Raw genomic sequence first — 14,190 nt, forward strand, 5'->3', positions numbered from 1 at the left:
GAAAAAAAAAAAGATGTGATATAGCACTAGTCATAGTAGAGATAAGCTGATTTTACTTTATGTTCAGACTTCTAACTAGTTTCACATAGTTCATTCTAACCCCAGGATAACCTAAACAATAAAGATATACATAACTTCAAAAAGATATACTGCCCAATTCTGGAGGGAAAAAAATAAACATGATATATATTGTAACCTGTGCCATTATCCAATTTGTAGTTGTGGTGTCCTTTTGTATTTGAGAATCTAGCGATAATTTAAAGGTAAATATGACCAGTCTGTTTTAGAGAAGTTTAGGAGCCTCCTGCCCCTCACCTCACCCCATCATAATTTCTGTAGCATTCTAGGATAGAGATTGTTCCCAAAAACCCAGATTTTAGTCTTACATTCAGGTAACTGCCTAATTTATGTTTCCTCCTGCATTTCTCAAGACATTTCAATAATTCCAGTGACTTTATATGATACAATATTAAAAATGAAGGGTTAGGATGATAGGGAGCAAATAGGCAGATACTTGAGGTAATAACAAAGTAAATGATATGCCTATGAGTGAAAATGGACATGGAAATTATTATAATAAAAGTAATAAAGGCTGTGACAGAGTTATGTTTATAATTCTTTGAGGCCACAGATATGGGAGAAATATATTGTCTCACAGCCAGAGAACCCTGAGAGAAAAGAAGCAAGGATATGACCCTAAGAAACATATTTAATGAACAAACATCATACACAGAAAATAAAATATAGCTGGACCATCAGACTCCCTCATCAGAGAAAAGGAGAAATGGAAGAGAAGGCAGGTGCTAAGGTTTCCCTGGAGGAAACTGTGAGCCAGATGGGTGACATTAAAAACTGGGTGATCAAATGGGTCCTTGACATTGCTTTCTGTAAAGAGGAAGGTTTCTTAAAAATGTATATGTCTGTGTGTGTCTGTGTGTATGTACAGCTAATGAGTAATGTAGATACTAGAACTGAATTTATCTTATTTAAAAATTATTTCTGTGCTAATATTTATCATAAAATAAATTAGTCTATTTTAATAATGTTAGTTGTTTAAATTCCTCTGTGCTTCTATTTGAACTACATATTTGTTTGAAGAGACAGACAATATATTTTCGCATTAAGAATAATAACTTTTAATCATTTTTATTTTAATTCATCTTTTTGGGTGATGCGTTTCCTTTTCGCATATTCATTATTTGGAAAATTCAGAAAAAACACAAAAATAATTACTTGCTAATCCTCCACTCAATTTTAATTATTGCTAATGTGTGCATTCATACATCCTTATGCATACATATATAGACATTTTAAATTGATATATATGATATTATAGGTTGTATATATTTTAATCCTGTAATTTGTTCTATACATTGCAATATAGATTAAATAATTTACTATGCATCTGTCCCCCTCTTTAATTCTTCCCCACCCCCCTCCCCACCTTCTATCCTTGACCTATGGATGTTAGGTTTCTCCTTAAGAACTGGATCTCTGAAGGTGGGGTGTCTCCTCCCACACGCTCAACGTGTGCACTCGGGGCCTGGTGCACATAGCTCCACCTGGGGCATGAACCCAGGACCTTCTGTGTGTAAAGCAGACGTGCTAACCACTACACTATGGAGCCACCCTTGTACTATTTTTTAAAAACATGATTTTCATGACTGCATCATAGCCCATGAAATTTATGTTATCATGTGCTGTTCCGATTCTCTCTATTGGACTTGTAGGCTATTACTAACATTTGTTATGTAATATGATTTTAAAATATACAAAAAAATTAATATGCATTTTTAAAATCAGTGACCTTTGGAAAATATGCACGTACATTTTAATTGTACATGTATATATGCTAAAATATATCAAAATATATCAAAATTATATATAATGATTATATATATTTTTTAATATATAAATGTGTACATAATATATATATGTAAATATATATATATATATATATATATATATATACACACACACACACGTCCTTTCAAGAACATACCAAGTAACCGGTTATTCAGCTGAGTATGTGATTGCTCAATACCAGTTTCAAAATAAAAGCATAAGGTAAATTAGAATTATTTTTCTAAATTGTAGTAAGTCCTTTTAAAATTTCAATTACCAATACTTTAAAATTTTTTGTATCAATTACCAGTAATTTGTATTGTCATGCTATAATAGCGTTATTGCTAACACTTTTGCCTATGATACACTGGGAAGATACATGTAGCAAAAGTGATCTTTGCAGGTTGGAGATTAGCATATAGAAAGTTTATTAGGGCATGTTTTGGGAACAACTACATATTTCAATGTGAAATATAACAAAACAAACACTAAAATTAACACCTAAAAAAGTCTGTGCGATTGTGTGTGTGCTCACGTGCTTGTGTGCAAGAGAAGACGAGGAAGAGAGAGAAGGCAGGAAAGGGAAAAGGGGAAAAGGAGTCATTCATTCTCTTCTTTCCTCATTCCTTCCCAGCCAAGAGTTACATTCTTAGCTTTTGCTTAATATTTGAGAAATCAGTTTGCAGACTATGTTTTTATGTTTATACTGAAAAGAGTTCAATAACATACAGAAATTCATTCTATGGTGTCATTAAAAAAAATCAGTTTCACTTCTTATCCCATTTATTAGCTTTAAAAGCCTTAAAAGAGTGAAATATCTTTTCTAAACCTTAACTTCATTATCTACCAAACTGTATCCTAATGTTAACCTAGTATCATTTTTACAAGCATTTTATAAAGGATTTAGCAGAGAAGTAGGTGCTTAGTATAAAGAAGAGTTTTTCCTTTAACATGAACTGAAAATTATTTTAACTTATTCAAAAACTAAGACATTTTTCCTCCATATGGATGTAAAAATATAAATGTTAAGCTTCAAGAGACTTATAAAAACAAAGTTTTATAAAGAAATCTCCATGAAAAGCTAATTGCATGTGTTTTTGTACACCAATGTGGATACTGAACAAACATAGAAATATAGCACTGAATAGGTAGTTGTTGCACTTGATATTGTCAATTAAAAGATGGAAGCTGTTGTATTTAAGCTCTGCCAGTGGGTCATTCTGTGATACGTCTAGCAGTCTGAGTGTGCTAAGATGGTGCCTGATCAAATATTAAAGATTCTAAAACCCTTGGTCAAGAGCCACTTCATTCTAGAAAGTCAACGTTTTAACATTTTAATGAAATGCATTGTAAGAAAACAAGCTTATCTAGGCAAATTTAGAACCAAACTAACAGAATCAAAATATAGTTATCACTGGAGAGTTATGTGAGAATACAGTAGATAACAGCAGACCAATAAATAATCTGTAAACTAATAACAAATGATTGAAAAAGGATAATTTATTTTCACCATTTGTTTCTTTAGAATCAGGTGACTCAAAGGAACAATTCACATTATCCTCCAGAAAAGGTGAATATCAGTGATGTCGACTAAAAGATGGACACAGAAATGTCACTGGTCATCTAAATATGGTGATGAGACATGTTAACAACTGAAGAAATATCTTTGGATACATATCCATTTACTTAGTTTTTTTTTTTTATTAATAATAAATTAAATGAGAGCTTACCATTTTTTCAACAGAAAAGATAGTCTTCATTTTCAGAAGTAAAGCCATACTAAATATATATGCATAATATTTGTATTAAATATCTAATCATTGTATTTATTGCACAAAAATAATTGGTGGATTTCTTTCTTTGCTTAAGGGGAGATGTATGAATATAATCTCCTCCCCTCAAGTAAAGATGTGTTAAAAAGCATATACAATTAAACATTTTAAAATTTCCCTGCAAGAATTTATTATAATTATCAAACCTTTGACTAAATATAATGATATGCAACAATGCATAACAACTTTATTAAATAAGTATAGTTATAAATATAAAACTTTTCATCAGTTCCAAAAGTTCTAACATGCTTCTAAATATCTTTCATGAGTTTTACATCATTTAAGTATTGATGCACAATTAGGTAAAATTTTATTTTAAATAAAGTACATTAGAAAACACAGGTTAAATTTATTCATAAAGATCTTGCTAATTTGCTTAAGGAATTGAACACATAGCTGCACACCAAAGGGAAAACTGCTTTGAAAACAAAAATAATGGCTTGAATCATTTAATAGCAGTAAATACAGAAAAGAGAAACAGAAGTATATTTTCTACTCTTTTGCTTATTAGAAATTGTAGATTGTGTTCCATGTAATGCCTTTAAGGAAGTTATTTTAATATGTGTTGTTTTAAATTTCAAAGTGTGAAGGGAAATCATGCTCTAAAATCGTCAGTTTGAATTTTTAATCAGCCTATGTGCTAAGACATAATTAAGCTGGTTACTTTCTTTCTGTATATTACTTAGATACTGTACTACTTCTGGTATCAAAATATGTATCATTTGGGGATCAACCAGAATAACAAAATCAGTAGAAGATATGTATATATTAAGAATTGTCTTATGTGATTGTTGGTACTATCTATCCTAGTCTGAAATTTATAAATGTCAAGAATGATAAACAGAGAATTTGGCATCAGCTAAAGCTGCAGTTCACAAAATTTCTTGTTCAGAGAAGGCTCAGTTCAGTTCTTAAGGCCTTTCCATACACAATATCTAGAACAATCTCAAGTAAAGTCAATTTATTTAAACTTTAATCACTTTTAAGAAATACCTTCACAGTATCACCTTCATAAGCGTTTGAAAAACTGATCACTTCAGCCTTGCCAAGTTGATTAATAAACTTGGCACAGTCTATCTCTTCTCAGTTTGGCACCCATACACATCTCCCTGATTCATAATTAATCTCCAAATAAAAATAATAACTATGGAATATTTCTTCTTAATATGATACAACTATCCTTCATACAACTGAAATCCTACTAACCCTTTCCCCAGAAAAGAATGTAAAGGCTTTGGGTGATATTTACTTTCTCCTCCTTTGGTATCCTATAACTTAAATATTGTGACAAAATTAACTAGTATTAATGTGTCTTATATTAGATAAGAAAATGAGAAAATAAAAAAAATATTTTATGTGTATACAAACATATTCATAACAAAATTTAGAATGAACACATTACAGTCCTCATTTCAGCAACTGGTTATAGCTGGTATTGATAACTACCTTCTTTCACTACCATTCAAAATTCCCTTTGCCCTTAGCAAGCACTTCAGCTGCTCATGGGTCTTTACATGGTGGGCTGAACTAAACCTTAACCTCAACATTTTGGATCATAACAAGTCCTACATCTATTGGGTTATTGAAGTTTTTCATTGACAGGACATGGTAAGGGGGCCCTCAGGGATCTCCTGTATCCAGGTATACTTTTCCTTATTTCTATTTTATAAAAATAGCACAATTTTCCCTCAGGTACCATGAAACATCATCCCACCCACCACAACAACTCTTTTTATTGACTGTTGATTTAGAGGCAAGGGGAACCCCAAATGGCTAAATGGCAGTTAAACTTTCACGTCAGAGGAATTATTATTCTCTGTCCTGGTGGAAGCATCTCACCCTTTAAAACTTTCACTTCTAGACTGTTAGAGCCAAAGACTGTGGGAACGAGAAAAAAAATATGTTGCTGGTGGATCGCTGGCAGCAGAGTCGCTCCCACTTCCACGCATTGATTCCTGGACCTCTGACTTTTGGACATCGATTTAGAGCACATCCTGGGAGATAGTTCCCGCCCCACAAAGTACCACCCCTCCCCCACTAGCTGGTGCAGTAACTGGGTCTTTAAAGGGCCATTCCACTTTTCTATCTAGCCAAGTACTTCAGCATTGTGGCAAACATGATATAACTGATACATTTTATGAAGATGAGCCCACTATCATACTTCATTTGCTACACAATTTTTTTTTTTTTGTCTATAAGAAGTTCTGTATAGACTGTCATGAGAATAGATTAGACATCATATAAGTCTACAAATGTGTTTTTTTTTTTTTTTCCGGCAGAAGTTTCTTTGCTGCTGGTAGTTATTCAGCAGTGGCTAGAGCAAGATTGGCCTTGTCCAGAATGGGTCATGCTTATTAAAACTCTCCCCTGATAAAGTCACATTTGGTGATGATTTATAAGCGACACAAATATCTTCACATTGTTTTCTATTCAAAGAGGACAATCCAAATACATATTCCCCAGATCTTCTTAACACCAATGTTCCAATTACATTTCTACCAAGTTCCTGACCATCCAACCAAAACACTGACTACAATCCATATAAACCATAACTTCTGTCCACTTATCTTTCCATGTTAAAAGAACAACCATGTACATCACATGAAGTTTTGACTATTGAGAGAATTTTACTCTGCTTCTGTCCTTCAGAGCTGTCCTAGAAAAGGGGCTGTGGTGTTGCAACAGTCTGCTTTTAAACGGTGTCTGTTTATTGTGCAGAAGCATCTGTAAACCAGGCCAGAGTTTTCCCTTTCCGAATCAAAGTTAAATCCTTAGTTGTAAGGACTCCCTGAATTCATAAATACAAACTAGAAGAGAAAAAGTAATGTAGCAACAATAAAGGTGGTAACAATTTGGGTCCCTTTCTTATTCAATTTATTTGTGCTTTCAAGGTCTGATCTCGCCTGATCTTATACATACAGCTTCCATTTGCTAATGGAGTGCTGCTGGTAACACTCAGCATTATGACTTGGTGAGTCAGCTGACACCCAGTTCATAATGAACAGCTTAGGTTGTTTGGTAAATGGTAGCCCACATTATTAAGCTTTTAATCTGTAATGAGGCTGAGAAGCTAGCCCAAAGTTGTTTCTCAAAGGAAGAGTAGTTATTCACAGAAGTTGACAGAATTTTGCTCTTAAAAGTGAGCACTGTGATTTGCCTACGCAGACCTTCCAAGGTCTCCAAATGGCACGACTATCTTCCACTGATAGTTCAAGTGCCATTGGATCTGCTAGATCATGCTGCTCAAACGAGAGAGCATCTTACACAACAGCCTGGACCCAATGAGGAGATTTCTGTCATTTTGAGTCCTACTTTAAGACATTTTGGGGCTTCTTGGATCAAAGTAACACACCCAAATGACATATACATTGCTTCCAAAATTCAAAGAAGCTCACTAGGTATTACGCCATTTTTTGGAGGAGAGGATAGGTTGTAGAAACAGGTAGATGTGACAATTTATCCTATGTCTTAGGAAAGATAATCTTGGTATGTGCCACACCATGGGAGTACTAGAAATTCCTGTAAGGCTCCTTTATGTTTTTGGATTTATTTCTTACCCTCTGACATGCAAAAGTCCTGCCACTATATCTACAGTAGTTTCTACTTCATTCACACCAGGTCCAACAAACAAAATATCATCAATGTAATGGACAAGCATAATTTCTTATTGGAGAGAAAGATCATTAAGTTCTCTGCAATCTAAATTATGACATGAAGCTCTAGAATTAATATACCACAAATGTACTACAGTGAAGGTGGATTATTAGTCTTGCTAGCTGAAAGCAAAGTATTTCTGATTTTTATTACTAACAAGTATAGAGAACGAATGAATAAAAAATACCCCACTTGTCTGAATATAGCCACACCAGGTATCACAGTATCTGTTAATTCGCTCGGCCAATAAAATCTAATCAGAAACAGCAATTTAAATGGCAGTCAACTGATAATTTTTTTATTACTGTCATTGTCCATAGAAACAGATAAATGTGGAATATTTGTCGGTAGAGAAAGGTCTAATGGTTTTTTGTACCATAATAGCTTTCACTCTACAAGCCAGGAAACCAATGTGGGGATTCTGATAGTTGCAGAATCTGTTTTTCTCGACTACACATTCTAGAACAGAACAAAACTGTAAAATTGGTTCAGAGGTGTACTGGGCCCACTGTGAGGCAGACTTGAGTTAATATTCCTTTGATGACATAAGATTCAGAAGCCCCTGCTAGCACTGATGGGCTCCCAACTGATGTTTTTGGTTCCTAGGGAGTAATATCATTTCAGATCCTTTTTCCAATAATTTTAGAAAAGTATGATTATTTCCCTCTCCCTAATGCACAGTAGTCTCGATAAATTTCTACAGTCCCTATGAAGTAGTCTGGGAGATAGATTAAGAGTATAAGTGAAGATAGTTTAACAGAGTCTTTTTACAAGGGGCCCTGGCTTCTCTTTCATTGAAAGGATGTTGAATCTCCAAATTGTCCCAAATCGAAGAAATGGTTTAAGAGCTGTGACTCTGTTTTGATGATTAATGTTAGGTTTCTGCTCAGTCTTGGTGATAAGAACTCTACTGATGTTGAGATGACTGGTTATGAGCACTCCTGGATTATAGGGGTAGCATTGCAATTATTGATATTTTTCCATGAGGGACAACTTGGAGCATTAATATATGTGGAAGCAGTGGAATAGAATCTAGTTGTAATTAGGTTAGGAGAAATAATGAAATTCCAGCTCAAGTGCAAAACACAGTGAAGATATAGATACAGCTGCTGGTTAATTCCCATACTCAGTTGCATTATCAAGATGAAATAGCAGCAGGCAAAACACTCAGATTGGTTCACTGACCTGTGAAGTCCTAGCCACCACTTTGAAAGAGCCAACTACCTCATCTACACCCCTTGGAATTAAAACATATACTAAATAATATATGAAATAAGAAAATACACAAATAAATGACAAAAATAAACCAGAATGATAATAGAAGTATGTATTTCAAAATATGTATCTGAACCTAAAAGCTCAGAAAGAAATTTATAATTTTAAATTGATAAATAAGAAAAGGGATGAGTTGAAAATATGTGATATATTCTTCATATCAAAAGTTTAGGGGAAAAACTACAAGAAAATATGAATTAAATAATAAAGGTAAGAGTAGAAAATTAAGACCGATATCAACATAAGAAATGTTTTTTCTTAATTGATAACACTATAGCAAGATTAATAAAGAAGTAAGAAAATACAAATCATATGATCACATAGCAGGACAAAATATTATATCTTGGAGAAAACAAAGGCAGTAAAAATAAAATGAGTTGATATTAAGAACAGTTTTACCTCAATAAATATAAAAATTGGATTAAATGAAAAACGAATTCCTCTAAAGCACAAATAAGACTAAATAAAGATTATAAATTTCATCTGACTCAAAATGAATGTATTAATCTCTTGTTAAAAGGCATCCTGTTTTCCCAAAACATGCATAATTTTATAGCTTCACTGAAGTTGTGAAACATTTGAAACATTTAATAGATACCAAATTCACATAAACTTTTAATAGAGATAGAGGAAACATTTTCCAATATTTTTATGAGGTCAGTATAACCTACCCTAACAAGGACAGTATAGGAAAGAAACATTATCTCCTGAACATAGATGCAAAAATGCAAAACATAATATTGAAAAATCTAACATTAGATAAAAAGGTAAATCAAAGATAAGTTGTTTTTATATCACCAATGTATATAGGAATAATATTTAAAATTCAATTAATGTAAAAATTATAGAAGCAGAAAACTCATAATAAAAGTCAACACATCCCATAGATACACTATAGTAGAAATGCTGAGACCCAAAGACAACAGAATTTTCAAAGAAGACAGAGTAAAGCTACTCATAACACACAAAAGAAAACCAATGGAATTAATGGCTGACCATGCAACAGCAACAACAAAGTTAAGAAGGCAAAGCAAAGACATAGCCTAAGTGCTTAAAGAATCAGTCGACCAAGTATCTTATAAATGGCAAAACTATGTTTCAAAAATTGAAATCAACAGGATTATAGTTTCAACATTGACATGAAAAAGCTTGACAATTTTCAATCCCATTCTTACAAGAGAAATTCTTAAGAAACTGAGAATCTCCTTCAGACAAAGGATAGCATAGCCCAAATTGGCATTCTGAAATCTGGAGAAACAGGCTATTACAAAGAATCACAAATAAGGCTCACCTGGAGCAGAACTTTCTGGAGCCATAAACTGGTAGAAACAGATACATGATAATTTTGACAATTTCTGGAGGATGTGTGTGAAATAGAGTGTGAGTGACTTTCATGGGGTTTGTAGTCTTTGGGGAATCCCACATTGTTGCGAATTTTACCAATAAGATCTCCCGAGAGTTTCTTAAATATTGAGACACAAGAAAAAACTTACCTCATTCCTCCAGCAGGAAGACAGGAAAGTAACAGCCTTTAAATAGACTGAGAGTGTTCTCCATAACAAGGGCGTACTTTCCAGCAAATGTGGCTTTTCCTTAATTCGCTTGGTAGAAGGTCACTTCCCATTTCAACTCCCTGTAGCCTTCTTTTCTCAGCTCAAGGAGAAGATGAAGAAACACTCGCGAAAGTCACACTCCAGGGACACAAGCTAACTAAAACACTGAAACTTAACCATAGAAGGTTTCTTCCTCTCCCACTCCTTACCAGCATACCACCAGGGCTCACGTATAACAGGGAGTTACAGCTGAAAGAGCTGCAAGGTTCAGGGTTTGTTAAGAGGAAGTCTTAGGGTAAACGAGACACCTGAGAACCTTAAAGTCCCTCGTACTTAAAGCTACAGCAAATATTAAAAACAGCCCAATGAGATCCATTAACATGAAATTTCACGAGAAAGTCTTATTTACATCAGTTCCTATTATCCAATGGTGTGGGTTGAACTGTATCCTCCAAAATACATTGAAATTCTAATTCCTAGTACCTGTGACTATGGCCTCATTTGTAAATGGGGTGGTTGCAGCTTTAATCAAGTTAACAAGAGGTCATACTGGATTAAAGTGGGCCCTAATCCAATTACTTGTATCTTTATAAGAAGAGGGAAGTTTGAACACAGAGATATATAGATATCATGTGCCAATGGAGACAATGGATGAAACCAAGGAATACCAAGGGTTTTTGGTAACCACAAAATGCTACAAAAAAAGCCAGGAATGGTATTCTCCTAGAAACTTCAAGGTGAGAACAGCCCTTCCAAGAACTTTATATTGGATTTCTAGTCTCCAAAACTATGAGGGAATAAATGCATTTCTGTTGTTTAAAGCCACTAAGATTGTGGTATGTTGTTATGGCAGACATAGGATATTAACACAGATTTCGGTAAAGAGCGTGAAGTGCTGCTGTAACAAATACTCAAACATTTTAAAGTAATTTGGAATCGGGTAATAAACAGCATGTAGGAATATTTCAAGGCCCATGATAGAAACTTATTCTGGTGTTTATGTAGAAAGGCAAAAGACATAAAATAGTCATCATAACAACAGAAAAAAAACCCCCAGCAAATTTGGATGACTAACAGTATCTGATATCAAGATTTACTATAAAGCCACAATAATCCAAAAATTAGTATTGGCAAAAAATAGACATCTAGAACAATAGGAAAAACCAGAAAGCCCAGAAATAGATCTATATACATATATTCTATTATTTTTTGTCTAAGCCACAAACACAAGTCAGTAAAGAAAAAAAATAAAATAAAATAGACCATCAAATGGAGCTGAAATTGGACATCTGCACACACAAAAGTTAATCTTGACAAAGAACTTACAAATCTGAAAAAAAAACCCCTCAAAATATATCAGTACTAAATGTTTAATTCAAAAGTGTCAAACTTTTAGAAGAAAATCTAATTGACCTTAGGCTTCCCAATGAGTTTTTAGATATAAGAGCAAAATCATGATCTATGAGAAAACAAAAAACAGAAAAGTTGGACTTTATTGATTTAAAATCTACTCTGTGAAAAGCACAACTAAGAAAATGAAAAGCAAACTATAAATGAGGGAAAATGCAAAACACATAACATAAAGGGCTTGTATCCAAAGCATATAAAGAACTTAAAACTCACAATAAGAAAATAAAACAGCCCACTTTTAAAACAGTGAACAAAAGATCTGAACAGACACTTTACCAAAGAAAATATACAGATAAAAAGATAAAAAGATACTCAAAATAATGTCATCAGGGAATTGCAAAAAACAAACAAACAAACAAACAAAAAACAAAAAACAATGAGATGCTGCTGTACACCTCACAGAATATCTCCAAAAATAAAAATAAATAAATCTGACATTACCAAATGCTGACAAGGATATGGAATGGCACCCGTATTCATTTCTGTGAGAATGCAAAAGTTTTAGCCACTTTAGAAGATAGTTTGGCAGTTTCTTTTGAAAATTAACATAGTTTTACCATAGAATCCAGCAATTGTGCTCCTAGATATTTGGCCAAGTGATGTGAAAAGTTATTTTGACATGAAAGCCTATACACGAATGTTTCTAGCAGATATAATCAAAGCCAATAAGATGCCCTTCAACATGCTAATGGGTAAACAAACCAGGGCACGCCCATACAATGCGATATTTCCAATGATAAAAGAAAATGAGTTATCAAGCCATAGAAAGACATGTACAAACCTTAATTTTTCAACTTAACAACACTTAACTTCTAAGTAAAAGAAGGCTGTTTTAAAAAGCTACCCACTGTATAATTCCAGTCAAATCTCATTTGGAAATCTGAGTTTAAGGCATATATATATTTGAGGTCTTCCACCATATATCTGGTACTTAAAAGCAAAAAAAACAATACCAACAATATATTTAAGTACACGCGTATATCTGTGTGTATATCTATATATGCTTATATATGTTTATTTGTAAGTGAAATAAATGACAGCAATAATACAAGACATGGGAGGGAGGAGTTAGGATTATTTTGTTATTATAAGGTATCATATTATCGGTGAAGTGGTATAGTGTTTTTGAAAGGGGACTTCGATTAGTTGTAATGTGCATTGCAAACTCCAGGAAAAATACTAAAAAAATTAAGAAGTATAACTCATTGTAAGAAAGAAGAGAAAATGGAATCATAAAATGCTCAATTAAAAATACTAAAGGCAGAAAAAAATTAAAATACAAAACTGGGTAGAACAAGGGCAACAAATAGAAAACAATAACAAATACGATAGATATTAATCCAAGTATTTCGATATCACTTTAGACGTTAATGGTCTAAATGTACCAGCTGAAAGACAGTGTCAGAGTGATTCAAAAAATAAGATCCAATTATATGTTGTATACAAGAAACACACTTTAAATATAAAGAGACACATAGGTAAAAAGCAAACATGTAGAAAGACGTGTCATGCTCAATCTAATCAAAAGAAAGTAGGAGTAGCTATGTTAATTTCAGACAGAGCAGACTTCGAAGCAAGAGAAGTTATCAGGAGTAAAGTATAATGGAATATCCATAATATTTTAGTAAAATGTTCAATAAAATATCCACTATAGTACTGTTTGTGAATTGTAAGCCTGTAAATTGGATGTTTTATATAAAAATTGTTTATGTATTAAAAAAATATGCATGAGAATGTGGATGTGTGTGTGTGTGTGTGTGTGTTTAGGATACAATTTTCCTTAACATAAATAAATAGAAAAATAAGGAATTTGTTAACATCTCATCATTTTGACTGGAGGAGTTTATAAGAAAAGGATTCTTTTTACAATTCAACTTATAATTTTGTGTGGTACTTGATTCTTTTCAACTCATTCTAACTTTGATTTTTTAAATTCATGTAGTACTTGATTTTTTAACTCATTTACAATCGCTTTTACAATATTAGTTTTAATAATAATCAGTGAGTAATAAACAGTTCCTAGAAGTTTAGCAATAATATTTAAACTATGAGATGATTTTAAAAAGCAGGTTAGAGTGGAAAGAAAATGAAATTAGAAAAAAATTAATTCAAGAAAAATAGATTAAGAAAAAAATAATCTGGAAATTCTTACTATTAAAAAATTAGAATATTAAAGGTTCGAATTTCATTTATTTAAAAAATGTCTTATTTATTACAATTTACGATGCTATTACAAAATAAGTTAAACCTTTCTACTGCAGGAAGAAAGAATTTGGGCTTCAAAAAGAATGAGTCAATTGAATTGTTTTCAAACGCATACAGTGGTTAGAAATGATTTGGAAATGCTCAGTTACTACATTAGGAAGAATAGAAAGTAACCTAACTCTGGACTTCAAAGTTGTCCTTACTCCCCTTTTTCGGTCTGAAAATATTACATTAAAAAAAGCAATATTATAAAATGAAGACTATCTGGTAACTAACTGTAAAACATAAGGATGTTGTAAATAAGAATATCAATATTTTCTTTAAATTTAGAAACAATAATTAAAATAATATAACTGCTAAGAGAAAAAGCTAGTGTTTAAAATGATAATTAACAAAATCAATGGTCTTTACACTGT

Source organism: Rousettus aegyptiacus, unplaced genomic scaffold (assembly GCF_014176215.1).
Source record: "Rousettus aegyptiacus isolate mRouAeg1 unplaced genomic scaffold, mRouAeg1.p scaffold_m13_p_8, whole genome shotgun sequence".
Taxonomy (NCBI): domain Eukaryota; kingdom Metazoa; phylum Chordata; class Mammalia; order Chiroptera; family Pteropodidae; genus Rousettus; species Rousettus aegyptiacus.